Source organism: Oncorhynchus nerka, unplaced genomic scaffold, assembly GCF_034236695.1.
Source record: "Oncorhynchus nerka isolate Pitt River unplaced genomic scaffold, Oner_Uvic_2.0 unplaced_scaffold_2671, whole genome shotgun sequence".
In the NCBI taxonomy this organism is placed as follows: domain Eukaryota; kingdom Metazoa; phylum Chordata; class Actinopteri; order Salmoniformes; family Salmonidae; genus Oncorhynchus; species Oncorhynchus nerka.
This window is the reverse complement of record NW_027038629.1, coordinates 1251-26021: the sequence shown is the minus strand read 5'-3', so window position 1 is coordinate 26021 and position 24771 is coordinate 1251. Positions and strand designations below refer to the sequence as shown.

The 24771-nt window shown below is 47.7% G+C and overlaps 1 pseudogene; it reads right to left on the bottom strand.

The window, feature by feature from the left end:
- Positions 1–259: 259 nt before the first annotated feature.
- Positions 260–18153, bottom strand: LOC135567045 (leucine-rich repeat-containing protein 28-like; annotated as a pseudogene).
- Between the last annotated feature and the right edge of the window lie 6618 nt (positions 18154–24771).

Genomic DNA, 24771 nt, shown 5'->3' with positions numbered 1-24771 from the left:
TGAACTCCAGACCCCATACTAACCTAGGGCAGTAGAGGTGAGTTGGTTAGCAGCCATACTGAGTTGGTTGAGGCTGTGGTGACCTCTGACCCCATACTAACCTAGGGGTAGAGAGGTGAGTTGGTTGAGGCAGCCATACTGAGTTGGTTTGAGGCTGTGTTGAACTCTGACCCCATTCTAACTTAGGGGTAGAGAGGTGAGTTGGTTAGCAGCCATACTGAGTTGGTTGAGGCTGTGGTGACCTCTGACCCATACTAACCTAGGGGTAGAGAGGTGAGTTGGTTAGCAGCCATACTGAGCTCGTTGAGGCTGTGGAGTTGGCAGAGCTGTCTGGGGAAGCTGGTCAGGTTGTTCCGGTCAGCAGTGAGACACTGGAGAGACAGACACTGGTGCAGCCGCTCTGGGAGAAGCACCAGCACATTCTGACATCCAGGGTCTCTAGGTCACACAGGGCTCCAATCTCTGTGTGAGAGAGAAAACAAAAGAGGTCAAACAGGGCTCCAATCTCTGTGTGTATATATATACCCCTGTATATAGCCTCCACAATGACTCTGTAACCCCTGTATATAGCCTCCACATTGACTCGGTACCGGTACCCCCTGTATATAGCCTCCACATTGACTCTGTACTGGTACCCCCTGTATAGCCTCCACATTGACTCTGTACCGGTACCCTCTGTATATAGCCTCCACATTGACTCGCACCGGTACCCTCTGTATATAGCCTCCACATTGACTCTGTACTCCTGTATAGCCTACCTGTATATAGCCTCCACATTGACTCTGGTGTACCGGTACCCCCTGTATATAGCCTCCACCATGACTCTGTACCGGTACCCCCTGTATATAGCCTCCACATTGACTCTGTATATAGCTCCATTGACTCTGTACCCCCTGTATAGCTCTCCACATTGACTCTGTACCGGTACCCCTGTATATAGCCTCCACATTGACTCTGTACCGGTACCCCCTGTATATAGCCTCCACATTGACTCTGTACAGTACCCCCTGTGTGTAGCCTCCACATTGACTCTGTACCGGTACCCCCTGTATATAGCCTCCACATTGACTCTGTACCGGTACCCCCTGTATACCATAGCACTCCACATTGACTCTGTACCGGTACCCCCTGTTTAGCCTCCACATTGACTCTGTACCGGTGCCCCCTGTATATAGCCTCCACATTGACTCTGTACCGGTACCCCCTGTATAGCCTCCACATTGACTCGGTACCGGTACCCCCTGTATGTAGCCTCCACATTGACTCTGTAACTACCCCTGTATATAGCCTCCACATTGACTCTGTACTGGTACCCCCTGTATATAGCCTCCACATTGACTCTGTGCCGGTACCCCCTGTATATAGCCTCCACATGACTCTGTGCAGTGCCCCCTGTATATAGCCTCCACATTGACTCTGTACCCGGTACCCCCTGTATATAGTCTCCACATTGACTCTGTACCGGTACCCCCTGTATATAGCCTCCACATTGACTCTGTACCGGTACCCCCTGTATATAGCCTCCACATTGACTCTGTACCGGTACCCCCTGTATATAGCCTCCACATTGACTCTGTACCGGTACCCCTGTATATAGCCTCCACATTGACTCTGTACCGGTACCCCCTGTATATAGCCTCCACATTGACTCTGTAATCGGTACCCCCTGTGTGTAGCCTCCACATTGACTCTGTACCGGTACCCCCTGTATATAGCCTCCACATTGACTCTGTACCGGTACCCCCTGTATATAGCCTCCACATTGACTCTGTACCGGTGCCCCTGTATATAGCCTCCACATTGACTCTGTACCGGTACCCCCTGTATATAGCCTCCACATTGACTCTGTACCGGTACCCCCTGTGTGTAGCCTCCACATTGACTCTGTACCGGTACCCCTGTATATAGCCTCCACATTGACTCTGTACCTTAATACCCTTGACTATATAGCCTCCACATTGACTCTGTGCCCGGTATAGCCCCCTGTATATAGCCTCCACATTGACTCTGTACCGGTGCCCCTGACTATATATAGCCTCCACATTGACTCTGTACCGGGTACCCCCTGTATATAGCCTCACATTGACTCTGTGCCGTACCCCCTGTATATAGCCTCCACATTGACTCTGTACCGGTACCCCTGTATATAGCCCACATTGACTCTGTACCGGTGCCCCTGTATATATCCTCCACATTGACTCTGTACCGGTGCCCCCTGTATATAGCCTCCACATTGACTCTGTACCGTACCCCCTGTATATAGCCTCCACATTGACTCTGTACCGGTACCCCTGTATAGCCTCCACATTGACTCTGTGCCGGTACCCCACATTGACTATATGTGTGTAGCCTCCACATTGACTCTGTGCCGGTACCACTGTATATAGCCTCCACATTGACTCTGTACCGGTGTAGCCCCCTTGACTATACCCCTAGCCTCCATATTGACTCTGTACCGGCACTCTGGTATATAGCCTCCACATTGACTTGCACGTACCCCCTGTATAGCCTCCACATTGACTCTGTACCGGTACCCCCTGTTTATAGCTCCACATTGACTCTGTACCTGTATTATAGCCTCCACCCCCTGTATATAGCCTCCACATTGACTCTGTACCGGTACCCCCTGTATATAGCCTCCACATTGACTCTGTATATATCCTCCATACTCGGTACGTACCCCTGTATATAGCCTCCACATTGACTCTGTGCAGTGCAATTCTGCATATAGCCTCCACATTGACTCTGTACCGGTACCTGTATAGCCTCCACATTGACTCTGTACCGGTACCCCCTGTATATAGCCTCCACATTGACTCTGTGCCGGTACCCCCTGTATATATCCTCCACATTGACTCTGTACCGGTACCCCCTGTATATAGCCTCCACATTGACTCTGTACCAGTACCCCCTGTATATAGCCTCCACATTGACTCTGTACACGGTACCCCCATTGACTATATAGCCTCCACATTGACTCTGTACCGGTACCCCCTGTATATAGCCTCCACATTGACTCTGTACCGGTACCCCTGTATATAGCCTCCACATTGACTCTGTACCGGTACCCCTGTATATAGCCTCCACATTGACTCTGTACCGGTACCCCCTGTATATAGCCTCCACATTGACTCTGTACCCGGTACCCCCTGTATATAGCCTCCACATTGACTCTGTACCGACCCCTGTACCCCTGTGTGTAGCCTCCACAATGACTCTGTACCGTACCCCCTGTATATAGCCTCCACATTGACTCTGTACCGGTACCCCCTGTGTATAGCCTCCACATTGACTCTGTACCGTACCCCCTGTATATAGCCTCCACATTGACTCTGTACCGGTACCCCTGTGTATAGCCTCCACATTGACTCTGTACCGGTACCCTGTGTAGCCTCCACATTGACTCTGTACCGGTACCCCCTGTATATAGCCTCCACATTGACTCTGTACCGGTACCCTCTGTATATAGCCTCCACATTGACTCTGTACCGGTACCCCCTGTGTGTAGCCTCCACATTGACTCTGTACCGGTACCCCCCTGTATATAGCCTCCACATTGACTCTGTACCGGTACCCCCTGTATATAGCCTCCACATTGACTCTGTACCGGTACCCCCTGTATATAGCCTCCACATTGACTCTGTACCGGTACCCCCTGTGTGTAGCCTCCACAATGACTCTGTACCGTAACACCCTGTATATAGCCTCCACATTGACTCTGTGCGGTACCCCTGTATAGCCTCCACATTGACTCTGTACCGGTACCCCTGTATATAGCCTCCACATTGACTCTGTACCGGTACCCCCTGTATATAGCCTCCACATTGACTCTGTACCGGTACCCCCTGTGTGTAGCCTCCACAATGACTCTGTACCGTAACACCCTGTATATAGCCTCCACATTGACTCTGTACCGGTACCCCATGTATATAGCCTCCACAATGACTCTGTACCGTAACACCCTGTATATAGCCTCCACATAGACTCTGTACCGGTACCCCCTGTATATAGCCTCCACATTGACTCTGTACCGGTACCCCCTGTATATAGCCTCCACATTGACTCTGTACCGGTACCCCCTGTATATAGCCTCCACATTGACTCTGTACCGGTACCCCCTGTATATAGCCTCCACATTGACTCGGTACCGGTACCCCCTGTGTGTAGCCTCCACATTGACTCTGTACCGGTACCCCCTGTATATAGCCTCCACATTGACTCTGTACCGTGTACCCCCTGTATATAGCCTCCACATTGACTCTGTACCGTACCCCCTGTATATAGCCTCCACATTGACTCTGTAAATGTTGCCCCCTCTATATAGCCTCCACATTGACTCTGTACCGGTACCTCCTGTATATAGCCTCCACATTGACTCTGTACCGGTACCCCTGTATATAGCCTCCACAATGACTCTGTACCGGTACCCCCTGTATATAGCCTCCACATTGACTCTGTACCCGGTACCCCTGTATATAGCCTCCACATTGACTCTGTACCGGTACCCCCCTGTATATAGCCTCCACATTGACTCTGTGCGGTACCCCCTGTATATAGCCTCCACATTGACTCTGTACCGGTACCCCCTGTGTATAGCCTCCACACATGACTCTGTACCGGTACCCCCTGTATATAGCCTCCACATTGACTCTGTACCGGTACCCCTGTATATAGCCTCCACATTGACTCTGTACCGGTACCCCTGTATATAGCCTCCACATTGACTCTGTACCGGTACCCCCTGTATATAGCCTCCACATTGACTCTGTACCGGTACCCCCTGTATATAGCCTCCACATTGACTCTGTACCGGTACCCCCTGTATATAGCCTCCACATTGACTCTGTACCGGTATACCCCCTGTATATAGCCTCCACATTGACTCTGTACCGGTACCCCCTGTATATAGCCTCCACATTGACTCTGTACGGTACCCCCTGTGTGTAGCCTCCACATTGACTCTGTACCGGTACCCCTGTGTGTAGCCTCCACATTGACTCTGTACCGGTACCCCCTGTATATAGCCTCCACATTGACTCTGTGCTGCACCCCCCCTGTGTGTAGCCTCCACATTGACTCTGTACCGTACCCCCTGTATATAGCCTCAACATTGACTCGGTACCGGTACCCCTGTGTGTAGCCTCCACATTGACTCTGTACCGGTACCCCTGTGTGTAGCCTCCACATTGACTCTGTACCGGTACCACCCTGTATAGCCTCCACATTGACTCTGTACCGGTACCCCCTGTATATAGCCTCCACATTGACTCTGTACCGTACCCCTGTATATAGCCTCCACATTGACTCTGTACCGGTACCCCTGTATATAGCCTCCACATTGACTCTGTGCCGTACCCCCTGTATATAGCCTCCACATTGACTCTGTACCGGTACCCCTGTATATAGCCTCCACATTGACTCTGTACCGGTACCCCCTGTATATATCCTCCACATTGACTCTGTACCGGTACCCCCTGTATATAGCCTCCACATTGACTCTGTACCGGTACCCCCTGTATATAGCCTCCACATTGACTCTGTACCGGTACCCCCTGTATATAGCCTCCACATTGACTCTGTACCGGTACCCCCTGTATATAGCCTCCACATTGACTCTGTACCGGTACCCCCTGTATATATCCTCCACATTGACTCTGTACCGTAACACCCTGTATATAGCCTCCACATTGACTCGGTACCGGTACCCCCTGTATATAGCCTCCACATTGACTCTGTACCGGTACCCCCTGTATATAGCCTCCACATTGACTCTGTACCGGTACCCCCTGTGTGTAGCCTCCACATTGACTCTGTACCGGTACCCCCTGTATATAGCCTCCACATTGACTCTGTACGGTACCCCTGTGTGTAGCCTCCACAATGACTCTGTACCGTAACACCCTGTATATAGCCTCCACATTGACTCTGTACCGGTACCCCCTGTATATAGCCTCCACATTGACTCTGTACCGGTACCCCCTGTATATAGCCTCCACATTGACTCTGTACCGGTACCCCCTGTATATAGCCTCCACATTGACTCTGTACCGGTACCCCCTGTGTGTAGCCTCCACAATGACTCTGTACCGTAACACCCTGTATATAGCCTCCACATTGACTCTGTACCGGTACCCCCTGTATATAGCCTCCACAATGACTCTGTACCGTAACACCCTGTATATAGCCTCCACATTGACTCTGTACCGGTACCCCCTGTATATAGCCTCCACATGACTCTGTACCGGTACCCCTGTATATAGCCTCCACATTGACTCTGTACCGGTACCCCCTGTATATAGCCTCCACATTGACTCTGTACCGGTACCCCCCTGTATATAGCCTCCACATTGACTCTGTACCGGTGCCCCCTGTGTATAGCCTCCACATTGACTCTGTGCCGGTACCCCCTGTATATAGCCTCCACATTGACTCTGTACCGGTACCCCTGTATATAGCCTCCACATTGACTCTGTACCGGTACCCCCTGTATATAGCCTCCACATTGACTCTGTACCGGTACCCCCTGTATATAGCCTCCACATTGACTCTGTACCGGTACCCCCTGTATATAGCCTCCACATTGACTCTGTACCGGTACCCCCTGTATATAGCCTCCACATTGACTCGGTACCGGTACCCCCTGTGTGTAGCCTCCACATTGACTCTGTACCGGTACCCCCTGTATATAGCCTCCACATTGACTCTGTACCGGTACCCCCTGTATATAGCCTCCACATTGACTCTGTACCGGTACCCCCTGTATATAGCCTCCACATTGACTCTGTACCGGTACCCCTGTATATAGCCTCCACATTGACTCTGTGCATCCGGTACCCCCTGTATATAGCCTCCACATTGACTCTGTACCGGTACCCCTGTATATAGCCTCCACATTGACTCTGTACCGGTTTGGACTACCCCCTGTATATAGCCTCCACATTGACTCTGTACCGGTACCCCCTGTGTAGCCTCCACATTGACTCTGTACCGTAACACCCTGTATATAGCCTCCACATTGACTCTGTACTGCCGGTACCCCTGTATATAGCCTCCACATGACTCTGTACCGTAACACCCTGTATATAGCCTCCACATTGACTCTGTACCGGTACCCCCTGTATATATAGCCTCCACATTGACTCTGTACCGGTACCCCCTGTATATAGCCTCCACATTGACTCTGTACCCGGTACCCCCTGTATATAGCCTCCACATTGACTCTGTACCAGGTACCCCCTGTATATAGCCTCCACATTGACTCTGTACCAGTACCCCTGTACCCCCTGTGTGTAGCCTCCACATTGACTCTGTACCGGTACCCCCTGTATATAGCCTCCACATTGACTCTGTACCGGTACCCCCTGTATATAGCCTCCACATTGACTCTGTACCGGTACCCCCTGTATATAGCCTCCACATTGACTCTGTACCGGTACCCCCTGTATATAGCCTCCACATTGACTCTGTACCAGTACCCCTGTATATTGCCTCCACATTGACTCTGTACCGGTATAGCCCCCTGTATATAGCCTCCACATTGACTCTGTACCGGTACCCCTGTGTATAGCCTCCACATTGACTCTGTACCGGTACCCCCTGTATATAGCCTCCACATTGACTCGGTACCGGTACCCCCTGTGTGTAGCCTCCACATTGACTCTGTACCGGTACCCCCTGTATATAGCCTCCACATTGACTCGGTACCGGTACCCCCTGTGTGTAGCCTCCACATTGACTCGGTACCGGTACCCCCTGTGTGTAGCCTCCACATTGACTCTGTACCGGTACCCCCTGTATATAGCCTCCACATTGACTCTGTACCGGTACCCCCTGTATATAGCCTCCACATTGACTCTGTACCGGTACCCCCACATGACTCTGTAATGCAATACTGCATATAGCCTCCACATTGACTCGGTACCAGTACCCCTGTATATAGCCTCCACATTGACTCGGTACCGGTACCCCTGTATATAGCCTCCACATTGACTCTGTACCAGTACCCCCTAGCATATAGCCTCCACATTGACTCTGTACCGGTACCCCTGTATATATCCTCCACATTGACTCTGTACCGGTACCCCCTGTATATAGCCTCCACATTGACTCTGTACCGGTACCCCTGTATATAGCCTCCACATTGACTCTGTACCGGTACCCCCTGTATATAGCCTCCACATTGACTCTGTACCGTACCCCCTGTATATAGCCTCCACATTGACTCTGTACCGGTACCCCTGTATATAGCCTCCACATTGACTCTGTACCGGTACCCCCTGTATATATCCTCCACATTGACTCTGTACCGTAACACCCTGTATATAGCCTCCACATTGACTCGGCACCGGTACCCCCTGTATATAGCCTCCACATTGACTCTGTGCCGGTGCCCCTGTATATAGCCTCCACATTGACTCTGTACCGGTACCCCCTGTGTGTAGCCTCCACATTGACTCTGTACCGTACCCCTGTATATAGCCTCCACATTGACTCTGTACCGGTACCCCCTGTGTGTAGCCTCCACATTGACTCTGTACCGGTACCCCTGTGTGTAGCCTCCACATTGACTCTGTACCGGTACACCCTGTACATAGCCTCCACATTGACTCTGTACCCCGGTACCCCCTGTATATAGCCTCCACATTGACTCTGTACCGGTACCCCTGTATAGCCTCCACATTGACTCTGTACCGGTACCCCCTGTGTGTAGCCTCCACATTGACTCTGTGCCGGTACCCCCTGTATATAGCCTCCACATTGACTCTGTACCGGTACCCCTGTGTATAGCCTCCACATTGACTCTGTACCGGTACCCCCTGTATATAGCCTCCACATTGACTCTGTACCGGTACCCCTGTATATAGCCTCCACATTGACTCTGTACCGGTACCCCTGTATATAACCTCCACATTGACTCTGTACCGGTACCCCTGTATATAGCCTCCACATTGACTCTGTACCGGTACCCCTGTATATAGCCTCCACATTGACTCTGTACCGTACCCCTGTATATAGCCTCCACATTGACTCTGTACCGGTACCCCCTGTATATAGCCTCCACATTGACTCTGTACCAGTACCCCCTGTATATAGCCTCCACATTGACTCTGTACCGGGGTACCCCCTGTATATAGCCTCCACATTGACTCTGTACCCCGGTATTCCCTGTATATAGCCTCCACATTGACTCTGTACCGGTACCCTCTGTATATAGCCTCCACATTGACTCTGTACCGGTACCCCCTGTATATAGCCTCCACATTGACTCTGTACCGTAATACCCTGTATATAGCCTCCACATTGACTCTGTACCGTAATACCCTGTATATAGCCTCCATATTGACTCTGTACAGGTACCCCCTGTATATAGCCTCCACATTGACTCTGTACCGGTACCCCCTGTATATAGCCTCCATATTGACTCTGTACAGGTACCCCCTGTATATAGCCTCCACATTGACTCTGTACCGGTACCCCCTGTGTATAGCCTCCACATTGACTCTGTACTGGTACCCCCTGTATATAGCCTCCACATTGACTCTGTACCGGTACCCCCTGTGTATAGCCTCCACATTGACTCTGTACTGGTACCCCCTGTATATAGCCTCCACATTGACTCTGTACCGTAATACTGTGTATAGCCTCCACATTGACTCTGTACCGGTACCCCCTGTGTATAGCCTCCACATTGACTCTGTACTGGTACCCCCTGTGTATAGCCTCCACATTGACTCTGTACTGGTACCCCCTGTATATAGCCTCCACATTGACTCTGTACCGGTACCCCCTGTATATAGCCTCCACATTGACTCTGTACCGGTACCCCCCTCCTATAGCTTGTTATTTTATTGTTACTCAAACTATTTTTTTTAAACGTTTGTTTATTTAGTAAATATTTTCTTAACTTGTATTTTTCTTAAACTGCATTGTAGTGATACAACACCTGTCATATTCAGCGCATGTGACAAATACAACTTGATTAGTATGGCTGATCCTGTAAAATACAACTTGATTAGTATGGCTGATCCTGGTAAAACACCACTTGTTTAGTATGGCTGATCCTGGTAAAACACCACTTGATTAGTATGGCTGATCCTGGTAAAACACCACTTGATTAGTATGGCTGATCCTGGTAAAACACCACTTGATTAGTATGGCTGATCCTGGTAAAACACCACTTGATTAGTATGGCTGATCCTGGTAAAACACCACTTGATTAGTATGGCTGATCCTGGTAAAACACCACTTGATTAGTATGGCTGATCCTGTAAAACACCACTTGATTAGTATGGCTGATCCTGGTAAAACACCACTTGATTAGTATGGCTGATCCTGGTAAAACACCACTTGATTAGTATGGCTGATCCTGGTAAAACACCACTTGATTAGTATGGCTGATCCTGGTAAAACACCACTTGATTAGTATGGCTGATCCTGGTAAAACACCACTTGATTAGTATGGCTGATCCTGTAAAACACCACTTGATTAGAATGGCTGATCCTGGTAAAACACCACTTGATTAGTATGGCTGATCCTGGTAAAACACCACTTGATTAGTATGGCTGATCCTGTAAAACACCACTTGATTAGTATGGCTGATCCTGGTAAAACACCACTTGATTAGTATGGCTGATCCTGGTAAAATACAACTTGATTAGTATGGCTGTTCCTGGTAAAACACCACTTGATTAGTATGGCTGATCCTGGTAAAACACCACTTGATTAGTATGGCTGATCCTGTAAAATACAACTTGATTAGTATGGCTGACCCTGTAAAATACAACTTGATTAGTATGGCTGACCCTGTAAAACACAACTTGATTAGTATGGCTGATCCTGGTAAAACACCACTTGATTAGTATGGCTGACCCTGTAAAACACCACTTGATTAGTATGGCTGACCCTGTAAATACAACTTGATTAGTATGGCTGATCCTGGTAAAACACCACTTGATTAGTATGGCTGATCCTGGTAAAACACAACTTGATTAGTATGGCTGATCCTGTAAAACACCACTTGATTAGTATGGCTGATCCTGGTAAAACACCACTTGATTAGTATGGCTGATCCTGGTAAAACACAACTTGATTAGTATGGCTGATCCTGGTAAAACACAACTTGATTAGTATGGCTGACCCTGTAAATACAACTTGATTAGTATGGCTGATCCTGGTAAAACACAACTTGATTAGTATGGCTGATCCTGTAAAACACCACTTGATTAGTATGGCTGACCCTGTAAATACAACTTGATTAGTATGGCTGATCCTGTAAATACAACTTGATTAGTATGGCTGATCCTGTAAAACACCACTTGATTAGTATGGCTGACCCTGTAAATACAACTTGATTAGTATGGCTGATCCTGTAAAATACAACTTGATTAGTATGGCTGACCCTGTAAAATACAACTTGATTAGTATGGCTGACCCTGTAAAACACAACTTGATTAGTATGGCTGATCCTGTAAAACACCACTTGATTAGTATGGCTGATCCTGTAAAACACCACTTGATTAGTATGGCTGATCCTGTAAAACACCACTTGATTAGTATGGCTGATCCTGTAAATACAACTTGATTAGTATGGCTGACCCTGTAAATACAACTTGATTAGTATGGCTGACCCTGTAAAATACCCTGTAAATACAACTTGATTAGTATGGCTGATCCTGTAAAATACAACTTGATTAGTATGGCTGACCCTGTAAAATACAACTTGATTAGTATGGCTGACCCTGTAAAATACAACTTGATTAGTATGGCTGAACCTGTAAAACACCACTTGATTAGTATGGCTGACCCTGTAAAACACCACTTGATTAGTATGGCTGATCCTGTAAAATACAACTTGATTAGTATGGCTGATCCTGTAAAACACCACTTCACTGACTCTTTCAGGTGTATGTAACAAAACATTTGTATTGTCACATACTAGTAGCTAAGAGGAATAAGTCTGCCAGTCTTACCTGGAGGCAGGTATTTCAGCTGGTTGTTGGTCAGTCTTACCTGGAGGCAGGTATTTCAGCTGGTTGTTGGTCAGTCTTACCTGGAGGCAGGTATTTCAGCTGGTTGTTGGCCAGTCTTACCTGGAGGCAGGTATTTCAGCTGGTTGTTGGCCAGTCTTACCTGGAGGCAGGTATTTCAGCTGGTTGTTGGCCAGTCTTACCTGGAGGCAGGTATTTCAGCTGGTTGTTGGCCAGTCTTACCTGGAGGCAGGTATTTCAGCTGGTTGTTGGTCAGTCTTACCTGGAGGCAGGTATTTCAGTTGGTTGTTGGTCAGTCTTACCTGGAGGCAGGTATTTCAGCTGGTTGTGGGTCAGTCTTACCTGGAGGCAGGTATTTCAGCTGGTTGTTGGTCAGTCTTACCTGGAGGCAGGTATTTCAGCTGGTTGTGGGCCAGTCTTACCTGGAGGCAGGTATTTCAGCTGGTTGTGGGCCAGTCTTACCTGGAGGCAGGTATTTCAGCTGGTTGTGGGTCATTCTTACCTGGAGGCAGGTATTTCAGCTGGTTGTGGGTCAGTCTTACCTGGAGGCAGGTATTTCAGCTGGTTGTTGGTCAGTCTTACCTGGAGGCAGGTATTTCAGCTGGTTGTTGGTCAGTCTTACCTGGAGGCAGGTATTTCAGCTGGTTGTTGGTCAGTCTTACCTGGAGGCAGGTATTTCAGCTGGTTGTTGGCCAGTCTTACCTGGAGGCAGGTATTTCAGCTGGTTGTGGGTCAGTCTTACCTGGAGGCAGGTATTTCAGCTGGTTGTTGGTCAGTCTTACCTGGAGGCAGGTATTTCAGCTGGTTGTGGGTCAGTCTTACCTGGAGGCAGGTATTTCAGCTGGTTGTTGGTCAGTCTTACCTGGAGGCAGGTATTTCAGCTGGTTGTTGGCCAGTCTCAGGTGTCGTAAGGACCTCAGCCTGCCGATCTCCGGACAGATGACTTGCAGAGCGTTGTCACTCAGGTCTAAAGACTGCAGCCTGGACAGGTTACCTATAGCTGAGGACAGGACAGGTTACCTATAGCTGAAGACAGGACAGGTTACCTATAGCTGAGGACAGGTTACCTATAGCTGAGGACAGGTTACCTATATCTGAGGACAGGTTACCTATATCTGAGGACAGGTTACCTATAGCTGAGGACAGGTTATCTATAGCTGAGGACAGGTTACCTATAGCTGAGGACAGGTTACCTATAGCTGAGGACAGGACAGGTTACCTATAGCTGAGGACAGGACAGGTTACCTATAGCTGAGGACAGGACAGGTTACCTGTAGCTGAGGACAGGACAGGTTACCTGTAGCTGAGGACAGGACAGGTTACCTGTAGCTGAGGACAGCTTACCTATAGCTGAGGACAGCTTACCTATAGCTGAGGACAGCTTACCTATAGCTGAGGACAGGTTACCTGTAGCTGAGGACAGGTTACCTGTAGCTGAGGACAGGTTACCTGTAGCTGAGGACAGGTTCCCTATAGCTGAGGACAGGTTCCCTATAGCTTAGGACAGGACAGGTTCCCTATAGCTTAGGACAGGACAGGTTCCCTATAGCTTAGGACAGGACAGGTTCCCTATAGCTTAGGACAGGACAGGTTCCCTATAGCTTAGGACAGGACAGGTTACCTATAGCTGAGGACAGGACAGGTTACCTACAGCTGAGGACAGCTTACCTATAGCTGAGGACAAGACAGGTTACCTATAGCTGAGGACAGGTTACCTATAGCTGAGGACAGGTTACCTATAGCTGAGGACAGGTTACCTATAGCTGAGGACAGGACAGGTTACCTATAGCTGAGGACAGGACAGGTTACCTATGGCTGAGGACAGGACAGGTTACCTATGGCTGAGGACAGGACAGGTTACCTATAGCTGAGGACAGGTTACCCTATAGCTGAGGACAGGTTACCCTATAGCTGAGGACAAGACAGGTTACCTATAGCTGAGACAGGTTACCTATAGCTGAGGACAGCTTACCTATAGCTGAGGACAGGTTACCTATAGCTGAGGACAGCTTACCTACAGCTGAGACAGCTTACCTACAGCTGAGGACAGCTTACCTACAGCTGAGGACAGCTTACCTACAGCTGAGGACAGCTTACCTACAGCTGAGGACAGCTTACCTATAGCTGAGGACAGCTTACCTATAGCTGAGGACAGCTTACCTACAGCTGAGGACAGCTTACCTATAGCTGAGGACAGCTTACCTATAGCTGAGGACAGGTTACCTATAGCTGAGGACAGGTTACCTATAGCTGAGGACAGGTTACCTATAGCTGAGGACAGGTTACCTATAGCTGAGGACAGCTTACCTACAGCTGAGGACAGCTTACCTATAGCTGAGGACAGGCATCTTAAAAGGTGATGTTTACACTACCATACTATATAAGATAGAACCTCCTCAATGGTAACCAGTTATCAGTAACTCAGAAAACATTATACAGTCAGATATTTGGCTTCAATACAACTGTTTGTTTTACTGTGTAAACCTTCAAATGACAACACTGGTTGGAATACCTGTATGTGTATTTATTATGGATCCCCATGAGTTCCTGTTGCCAAGGCAGCAGCTACTCTCCCTGGGGTTTATTATGGATCCCCATGAGTTCCTGTTGCCAAGGCAGCAGCTACTCTTCCTGGGGTTTGTTATGGTTCCCCATTAGTTCCTGCCAAGGCAGCAGCTACTCTTCCTGGGGTTTATTATGGATCCCCATTAGTTCATGCCAAGGCAGCAGCTACTCTTCCTGGGGTTTATTATGGATCCCCATTAGTTCCTGCCAAGGCAGCAGCTACTCTTCCTGGGGTTTATTATGGATCCCCATTAGTTCATGCCAAGGCAGCAGCTACTCTTCCTGGGGTTTATTATGAATCTCCATTAGTTCCTGTCAAGGCAGCAGCTACTCTTCCTGGGGTTTATTATGGATCCCCATTAGTTCCTGTTGCCAAGGCAGCAGCTACTCTTCCTGGGGTTTATTATGGATCCCCATTAGTTCCTGTTGCCAAGGCAGCAGCTACTCTACCTGGGGTTTATTATGGATCCCCATTAGTTCCTGTTGCCAAGGCAGCAGCTACTCTTCCTGGGGTTTATTATGGATCCCCATTAGTTCCTGTTGCCAAGGCAGCAGCTACTCTTCCTGGGGTTTATTATGGATCCCCATTAGTTCCTGTTGCCAAGGCAGCAGCTACTCTTCCTGGGGTTTATTATGGATCCCCATTAGTTCCTGTTGCCAAGGCAGCAGCTACTCTTCCTGGGGTTTATTATGGATCCCCATTAGTTCCTGTTGCCAAGGCAGCAGCTACTCTTCCTGGGGTTTGTTGTGGTTCCCCATTAGTTAAGTTACTTGATGTAGAATAGAGTTCCATATAGTCATGGCTCTATGTAGGACTGACAAGGTGTTGAATGTAAGTAACTCAGTGTAATAGTACCAGCCTCTACTAAATGACTGAAGATCATTGAGAAATCACCTTCAGGAACACAGGTTATATTGTTGGAATGCAGATACCTTGAAGAGACAAAGAGCAATGACACTTTAAAAGATTGACAAGTGTCAACAAGTAAAAAGTACCAAACATGTGAAAGACCACAACGGTTGATTACTTTCCCAGAATATAATGCATCTGTAACTGTAGTGCCATCTAGTGGACGCATGCAAACTGCTGGTCCAACAGTTCCTATGCATTCCTGCCCGATGTCTTTCCTACAGTAAGAAAATATGCTTTTATACACTTGGAGCTCTATTAAGTTGGGTAGCTTCTATACTTACAGCTCTATTAAGTTGGGTAGCTTCTATACTTACAGCTCTATTAAGTTGGGGAGCTTCTGTGCTATATTATCCGGCTGCAGAAAGGAGAGAAAGCATCTTTTTTAGAACACAGACCACAATGCAAATGATAGAAAACTGACATCACTAAGAGCCAGGCTACAGAATGAGAGTTACCACACATAAATACTGGATCTAAACGATGCCGGACAGACACCTAAGCACTGGTCCAAGGTGTTACGTAACAGCCTGGACCAGAGACCCCACCAGCGTGGTGAGAGAGTTCTGGACCAGAGACCCCACCAGTCCGTACCAGCGTGGTGAGAGAGTTCTGGACCAGAGACCCCACCAGCCCGTACCAGCGTGGTGAGAGAGTTCTGGACCAGAGACCCCACCAGTCCGTACCAGCGTGGTGAGAGAGTTCTGGACCAGAGACCCCACCAGTCCGTGACCAGCGTGGTGAGAGAGTTCTGGACCAGAGACCCCACCAGTCCGTACCAGCGTGGTGAGAGAGTTCTGGACCAGAGACCCCACCAGTCCGTACCAGCGTGGTGAGAGAGTTCTGGACCAGAGACCCCACCAGTCCGTACCAGCGTGGTGAGAGAGTTCTGGACCAGAGACCCCACCAGTCCGTACCAGCGTGGTGAGAGAGTTCTGGACCAGAGACCCCACCAGTCCGTACTCAGCGTGGTGAGAGAGTTCTGGACCAGAGACCCCACCAGTCCGTACCAGCGTGGTGAGAGAGTTCTGGACCAGAGACCCCACCAGTCCGTACCAGCGTGGTGAGAGAGTTCTGGACCAGAGACCCCACCAGTCCGTACCAGCGTGGTGAGAGAGTTCTGGACCAGAGACCCCACCAGTCCGTACCAGCGTGGTGAGAGAGTTCTGGACCAGAGACCCCACCAGTCCGTACCAGCGTGGTGAGAGAGTTCTGGACCAGAGACCCCACCAGACCGTACCAGCGTGGTGAGAGAGTTCTGGACCAGAGACCCCACCAGTCCGTACCAGCGTGGTGAGAGAGTTCTGGACCAGAGACCCCACCAGTCCGTACCAGCGTGGTGAGAGAGTTCTGGACCAGAGACCCCACCAGTCCGTACCAGCGTGGTGAGAGAGTTCTGGACCAGAGACCCCACCAGTCCGTACCAGCGTGGTGAGAGAGTTCTGGACCAGAGATCCCACCAGTCCGTACCAGCGTGGTGAGAGAGTTCTGGACCAGAGACCCCACCAGTCCGTACCAGCGTGGTGAGAGAGTTCTGGACCAGAGACCCCACCAGTCCGTACCAGCGTGGTGAGAGAGTTCTGGACCAGAGACCCCACCAGTCCGTACCAGCGTGGTGAGAGTTCTGGACCAGAGACCCCACCAGTCCGTACCAGCGTGGTGAGAGAGTTCTGGACCAGAGACCCCACCAGTCCGTACCAGCGTGGTGAGAGAGTTCCTCTTCATATAAAGCCTCTGTAGAAACTGTAGTCCTTCATCTTTCAGCAGCTCGGCCGGAAAGTTGTTCAGGTTCCTGTAGTTGAGGAACAGGTTGAATGAAGGCTAGGACATATAACTTACATTTAACACATAGTAACATGCCTTAATAAAACACACCTGTAGTTGAGGAACAGGTTGAATGAAGGCTAGGACATATAACTTACATTTAACACATAGTAACATGCCTTAATAAAACACACCTGTAGTTGAGGAACAGGTTGAATGAAGGCTAGGACATATAACTTACATTTAACACATAGTAACATGCCTTAATAAAACACCTGTAGTTGAGGAATAGGTTGAATAAAGGCTAGGACATATAACTTACATTTAACACATAGTAACGTGCCTTAATAAAACACACCTGTAGTTGAGGAACAGGTTCTTGTGACGCTCCTGCTTGGCCATGCAGATCGCCTCCTGCAGCTCAGACGCCATGGCAACAAGGAAGTACCGTCACTTCCTGATCTTCTTTCTGAACCACGGCTGTCACTTCCTGTACCTTCCCTGGTCTTCTATCTGAACCACCGCTACACCTTAAAGAGGAAAATAAACAGGAAAACAACACAGAGATGTTCCCATAATCAAATTGGGACCACGATGCATTGGCAAAGTATAACGACTACGTGTGCAATAGTTAGATACAATAAAACACAATGTTTTATTCATAAATCAGACATACAGCTTGGTTGAATGTCCAAAACATACCTTAGGAAAGATGCTAGCTAGCTAGTAACGTTAGCTAGTTCTACCAGCAGTATCTTCGGTCCTACTGTACTGTAACTTGCGAGCTAACGTTAGCATAACAGTAACGTTGTTATATGCCATGCAGAGCAAGCTAACGTTAGCATAACAGTAACGTTGATATATGCCATGCAGAGCAAGCTAACGTTAGCATAACAGTAACGTTGTTATATGCCACGCAGAGCAAGCTAACGTTAGCACAGGGGTGTCAAAGTCAAATGGACGGAGGGCCAAATAAAAAAATCAGCTACAAGACGAGGGCCGGACTGTTCGAATGTTCATTGAAATTTTTTTAAATGACGCATATAGTCTAGTGAACCTAATTGAACCTACTGAAAACCTAACAAATATATTACAATATGATCAGATAAATAAAGCAATATTTTCTTATGGCTCTGTCAGTAATCTTTAATTTTCAACAGACACAAAAGACAAATTTCCTTTATATAAATATCCCCATAACATGAACATTAAATGAAAGAAACCGGTATTCAAGGCACCATCAGTAGACTATATTTTCTATTTTAGCAAAAGTGGGCTAAATTTACTTCAAAGAAAAAACAATAATAGCAATTTTCTATCATCCACTCAACTGAAATATTTTTAAAATATAATTGGATTGAAATACAAAAAAATAAAGTGCAAAAATCTATTAATCAAAAACAACACTTTGTTTAAGGAGAAGTAACATGCAGTGAAAACAAATATTAAATTTTAACTTTTTAAACTTGAACTGAGTAAAAACTCTAAATATGTGATTGCACAGTAATGTTCACTTGTTTGAGGTTGAGGGTGATACTTGGTGGTGTCCCATCTTTTCCACAAGTTCATCAATGTTCGGGGTAAGGCTCTGAGCTGAAGAAATCCTCAGAATTGAGTGGAGGTGTTCAGCAGTAAGTCGACTTCTGTGTGATGTTTTGTTCAGGTTCATCAAAGAAAACAGTTGTTCACACAGGTATGTGCTGCCAAACATAGACAACGTTTGAGCAGCCTGGATGTAGCTGGGGCATTGTGCCGGGAGGAAACGGGCGAACTCCGCAGCACCCACTGCCGCATATTTTTGCCCTCAGTGCATCATTGCATTGAGGTCAATCAACTCCATTTGGAGGTTTGGTGGTGAGCAAATGGGTTACCGAGCAGTTCCAACCTGCTTTTTGTGCTTCAAAGTCAGCAAATCGGCGGCCGAAAGTCAGCGGCAAGCATACCTATTTTATCAGCCAACTGTGTGCTCGGGAACGCACTGGTAGAGAGCTTCTCTTTCATGGTCTGGCAGCTGGGAAAGTGGCTCAAATTTTCTTTCCGCATCTGCGTCTCCACAGAGTCAGTTTGGTTTAAATGCCTTCACTGTACTGTACATATATCAGAGATGACACGATCCCGACCCTGCAGCTGCAAGTTTATTGCATTCAGATGACTCGTAATGTCACACAGAAAAGCCATTTCACACAGAAACATTTAGTCTCGGAGTTGTGTTGTGTCTTTCCCTTTGCTGTCCAAGAACAGACAAATCTCCTCACGAAGCTCGAAACATCTTTGGAAGCACCTTTCCCTGGCTTAGCCATCGCACCTCTGTGTGATAAGGCAAATCACCATGCTCCAGTTTCTAACTCCGTCAGAAATGCCTTGAACTGGCGGTGATTCAAACCTTTGGCTCTGATAAAGTTAACTGTGCGCGTGATGATGCTCATTACATGCTCCATTTTCAAGGCTTTACCGCACAACGCTTCCTGGTGTATGATACAATGATAAGCTGTCAGCTCACCTGTCGCGTTTTCCTCTTGCATCTTTTCCCGTATCTTCGCCACCAGTCCGCTCCTGTGTCCACACATCGCAGGTGCTCCGTCGGTTGTCAAACCCACAAGTTTTCCCAAGGCAGCTCCATCTCATTTACACATCTTGACACCTCTTCATACAAATCATGCCCGTGGTTGTGCCATGCATAGGACGTAAAGCCAAAAACTCCTCTGTCACGCTTAGGTTGGAGTCCACTCCGCGGATGAAAATTGACAACTGGGCAATGTCAGAAATGTCGGTGCTCTCATCCACAGCCAAGGAATATGCAATAAAATCTTTTCCCTTTTTCACAAGCTGCTCTTTTAGATTGATGGACAACTGGTCTACTCTCTCGGCAATGGTGTTTCTGCAGACTCACATTTAAAAAGAGTTGCCTTTTTCTGGGCAAACTTCACAAACTTTAATCATGCAGTTTTTGATGAAATCCCCTCCGTAAATGGCCGGGCTGATTTAGCGATCTCTTCTGCCAAAATAAAACTGGCCTTGACAGCAGCCTGGCCTTGTGATTTGGCTTTTTTGAACAGAGCCTGTCGAGATTTGAGGCCTCGTTTTAATTCCTCTGCCTTTTGTAGCCTTTGTTCCATGTCCATATTCTTGTTTTTTGTCCGCGTGTTTCGTTTCATAATGTCGTCTCAGATTATACTCTTTCAGTACCGCCACACTTTCTCCACACAGAAGACACACAGGTTTTCCAGCTACCTTTCGTAACATATACTCCGACTCCCACCTTGTTTGAAACCCCGGTTCTCAGTATCCACCTTCCGTTTGCCATTTTTGATGGGTATCTGAAAGTTAATTTTACTGTGATGCTGACGACTGCTGTGCCAATAAATATTGAAATGAAGCAGCCTACTGCTCGGTGCGTCACCTTTGCATTGTGGGAAATGTAGTATTGGTGCGTGTAAAAGATCTGCGGGCTGCCGGCTTGCTGCGGGCCGGATCTAATAATAAATCAAGATCATCCCAGGGGCCGTAAAAAACCTTCTTGCGGGCCGGATGTGGCCCGCGGGCCTTGACTCTGACATATGTGCGTTAGCATAACAGTAACGTTGTTATATGCCATTCAGAGCAAGCTAACGTTAGCTGCGAGCACTTGGGTCTTCCTTGGCAATGTGTGCAAAACAAACAGTTAACTTATGTAACTAGCTAGCCAGCCATGTATGGACAATTAAAACCAACATCATCAAACGTTTCAAAACAGTAGCTGGCTTCTTTGAAAGCACATCTCCAAGTGAACTGCTTATTCATGTCAAACTGTTAGCTTAGCTGCTACTTCGCTTTACCTTCTTGCAGAAGCAATGTTTGTAAAGCCTCATCCGTCCCTGTGGGCACGTCTTGATATTTTGTCCAGCGCGTCATTGACTGGAGCCGGATGTGAGTTGTTTGCGGTTGTTGTAGTTTTGAGGCATCGTAACGATTCTAGCTTTAGCGACACGGGGCTCTTCCCCCAGAACCAAATGCACCATACATCCGTATCTTTGAGACAATGTCTGGATCGTCTCAGAACATGTATACAGTGGCATACTGAATTAAGCATATCAGGTACAGCAAGAGTTCCCAAACTTTTTCACTCAGGCCCCCTTCCAGCATCGGGAACATCCTTTGCTTATAATATACACTACCGGTCAAACGTTTTAAAACACCTCTTCATTCAAGGGTTTTCTTATTTGTACTTAAAAAAAAAACTATTTTGTTTTACTATTTTCTAAATTGTAGAATAATAGTGAATACATCAAAACTATGAAATAACACATGGAATCATGTAGTAAAAAAAAAAGTTTGACACAAATCAAAAGTATTTTATATTTAAGTTTCTTCAAATAGCAAACCTTTGCCTGGATGACAGCTTTGCCCACTCTTGGCATTCTCTCAACCAGCTTCATAAGTTAGTCACCTGGAATGAATTTAAATTAACAGCTGTGCCTTTCAGTTATTTTTGTAATTGTTTTCCTTAATGTGTTTGAGCCAATCAGTTGTGTTGTGACAAGGTAGGGTTGGTATACAGAAGATAGCCCTATTTGGTAAAAGACCAAGTCCATATTATGACAAGAACAGCTCAAATAAGCAAAGAGAAACGACAGTCCATCATTAATTTAAGGCATGAAGGTCAGTCAATATGGAATTTCAAGAACTTTGAAAGTTTCTTCAAGTGCAGTTGCAAAAACCATCATTCAATATGATGAAACGGGCTCTCATGAGGACCGCCACAGGAATGGAAGACCAGAGTTACCTCTGCTGCAGAGGATACGTTCATTAGTTACCAGCCTCAGAAATTGCAGCCAAATAAATGCTTCACTGATTCAAGTAAGAGACATCAACATCAACTGTTCAACTGTGTGAATAAGGCCTTCATGGTTGAATTGCTGCAAAGAAACCACTACTAAAGAACACCAATAAGAAGAAGTGTCACTTGGGCCAAGAAACACGAGCAATGGACATTAGACCGGTTGAAATGTGTCCTTTGGTCTGGAGTCAAATTGGAGATTTTTTAGTTCCAACCGTCGTGTTTTTGTGAGATGCGGTGTGGGTGAGCGGATGATCTCCACATGTGTGGTTCCCACCGTGAAGCATGGAGGAGGAGGTGTGATGGTGTGTGGTTCCCACCGTAAAGCATGGAGGGAGGTGGTGTGATGGTGTGTGGTTCCCACTGTGAAGCATGGAGGAGGTGGTGTGATGGTGTGTGGTTCCCACCGTAAAGCATGGAGGTGGTGGTGTGATGGTGTGTAGTTCCCACCGTAAAGCATGGAGGAGGTGTGATGGTGTGTAGTTCCCACTGTGAAGCATGGAGGAGGAGGTGTGATGGTGTGTGGTTCCCACCGTAAAGCATGGAGGAGGTGTGATGGTGTGGGGGTGCTTTGCTGGTGACACTGTCTGTGATTTATTTAGAATTCAAGGCACATAACCAACATGGCTACAACAGCATTCTGCAGTGTACGAAACAGATGGCATGGTGTAGTGGGACTATCATTTGTTTTTCAACAGGATAATGACCCAACACCTCCAGGTTGTGTAAGGGCTATTTTACCAAAAAGTGATGGAGTGCTGCATCAGATGACCTGGCCTCCACAATCACCCGACCTCAAACACATTGAGATGGTTTGGGATGAGTCGGACCGCAGAGTGAAGGAAAAAGCAGCCAACAAGTGCTCAGCATATGTGGGAACTCCTTCAAGACTGTTGGAAAAGCATTCCAGGTGAAGCTGGTTGAGAGAATGCCAAGAGTGTGCAAAGCTATCATCAAGGCAAAGGGTTGCTAACCTGAACCAGGCTGCAGGCACTGGTTACCGTTTTTAAGCTTTTTCTTGAGTGGGCAGCTTGATGAAAGCCATGTGCCTTTTACTGAGGAGTGGCTTCCATCTAGCCACTCTACCATAAAGACCTGATTGGTGAAGTGCTGCAGAGATGGTAGAATCTTCCATAAGGACAACCATCTCCAGGAAGAACTCTAGAGCTCTGTCAGAGTGACCATTTGGTTCTTGGTCTCCTCCATGACCAAGGCCCTTCTCTGGCCAATTCTGAATTTGGCTGTTGACCAGCTCTAGGAAGAGTCTTGGTTTCAACCGTCCATTTTAAGAATGATGGAGCGAGGGCAATTGGGAGAGGTCCATGGGGCGGCCGCAATTGTGCATCGTCAGTTAGAGGAGGAGTTTGGCCGGAAGGATATCCTTGTCTCATCGCTCTAGGCGGCTCCTGGCCGAGCGAGCGCCAGTGCAAGCTGACCAGGTCACCAGAGTGTTTCCTCGACACATTGGTGCGGCTGGCTTGCTGGAGTATGCGGTGTTTCCTCTGACACACATTGGTGCGGCTGGCTTCAGGTGTCATGGTGTTTCCTCTGACATTAGTGCGTGGCTTCCAGGTGTCTGCGATTGTTTTCCTCCGACACATTGGTGCGGCTGGCTTCCAGGTGTACGGTGTTTCCCTCTAATTGATGGTGCGAAGGCTTCCAGGTGTATGGTGTTTCCTCGACACATTAGTGCGGCTGGCTTCCGGGTGTGCAGTGTTTCCTCCGACACATTGGTGCGGCTGGCTTCCAGGTGTGCGGTGTTTCCTCCGACACATTAGTGCGGCTGCTTCCAACGGTGTTCCTCCGACACATTGATGCGGCTGAAAACTTCTGGGTTGGATGAGGCGTTGTGTCAAGCAGTGCAGCTGGTTGGGTTGTGTTTGTTTCGGAGGATGCATGGCTCTCGACCTGCTTCGCCTCTCCTGAGTCGTGCGGGGTTGCAGTGATGAGACAAGACTAACTATCAATTTTTAAAATAATGGAGGCCACTGATTTCTTGGGGACCTTCAATGCTGCATAATTGTTTTCGGTACCTTCCCCAGATCTGTGCCTCCAACACAATCCTGTCTTGGAGGACAATTCCTTTGACCTCATGGCTTGGTTTTTTTTATTCTGAAATTCACTGTTAACTGTGGGACCTTATATAGACAGGTGTGTGCCTTTCTAAATCATGTCCAATCAATTGAATTTACCTCAGGTGATCTCAATCAAGTTGTAGAAACATCTGAAGGATGATCAATGGACACAGGATGCACTGAAGGATCAATTTAAGTCTCATAGCAAAGGTATGAATCGTCGTAAATAAGGTATTTCTAGTTTTTAATAAAATTATCAAACATGTCTAAAAAACGTTTTTAGCTTTGTCATTATGGAGGTTGTGTGTAGATTTGAGAAATTGTGTAGTTTAACAAAATGTGGGAAAAAGTCAAGGGTCTGAATACATTCAGAATGCACTGTAGGTCCTGGATGACAAGGCTTTGACCCAGTGATGTGCTGGGCCGCTACACACTACCAAACAATGGATGCCAAGCAGTTACCATACCAAGAAGCGATGATGCAATCGGTCAGGATGCTTCTCGATGGTGCAGCTGTAGGAGTTTGAGGATCACAGAACCTTGCCAAATCTTTTCAGTCTCCTGAGGGAAAGGTGTCTTTTGTCCCCTTGGCGACTGCCTTAGTGTGTTTGGACCATGAGTTTTGTTGGTGATGTGGACACCTCAACCTGCTA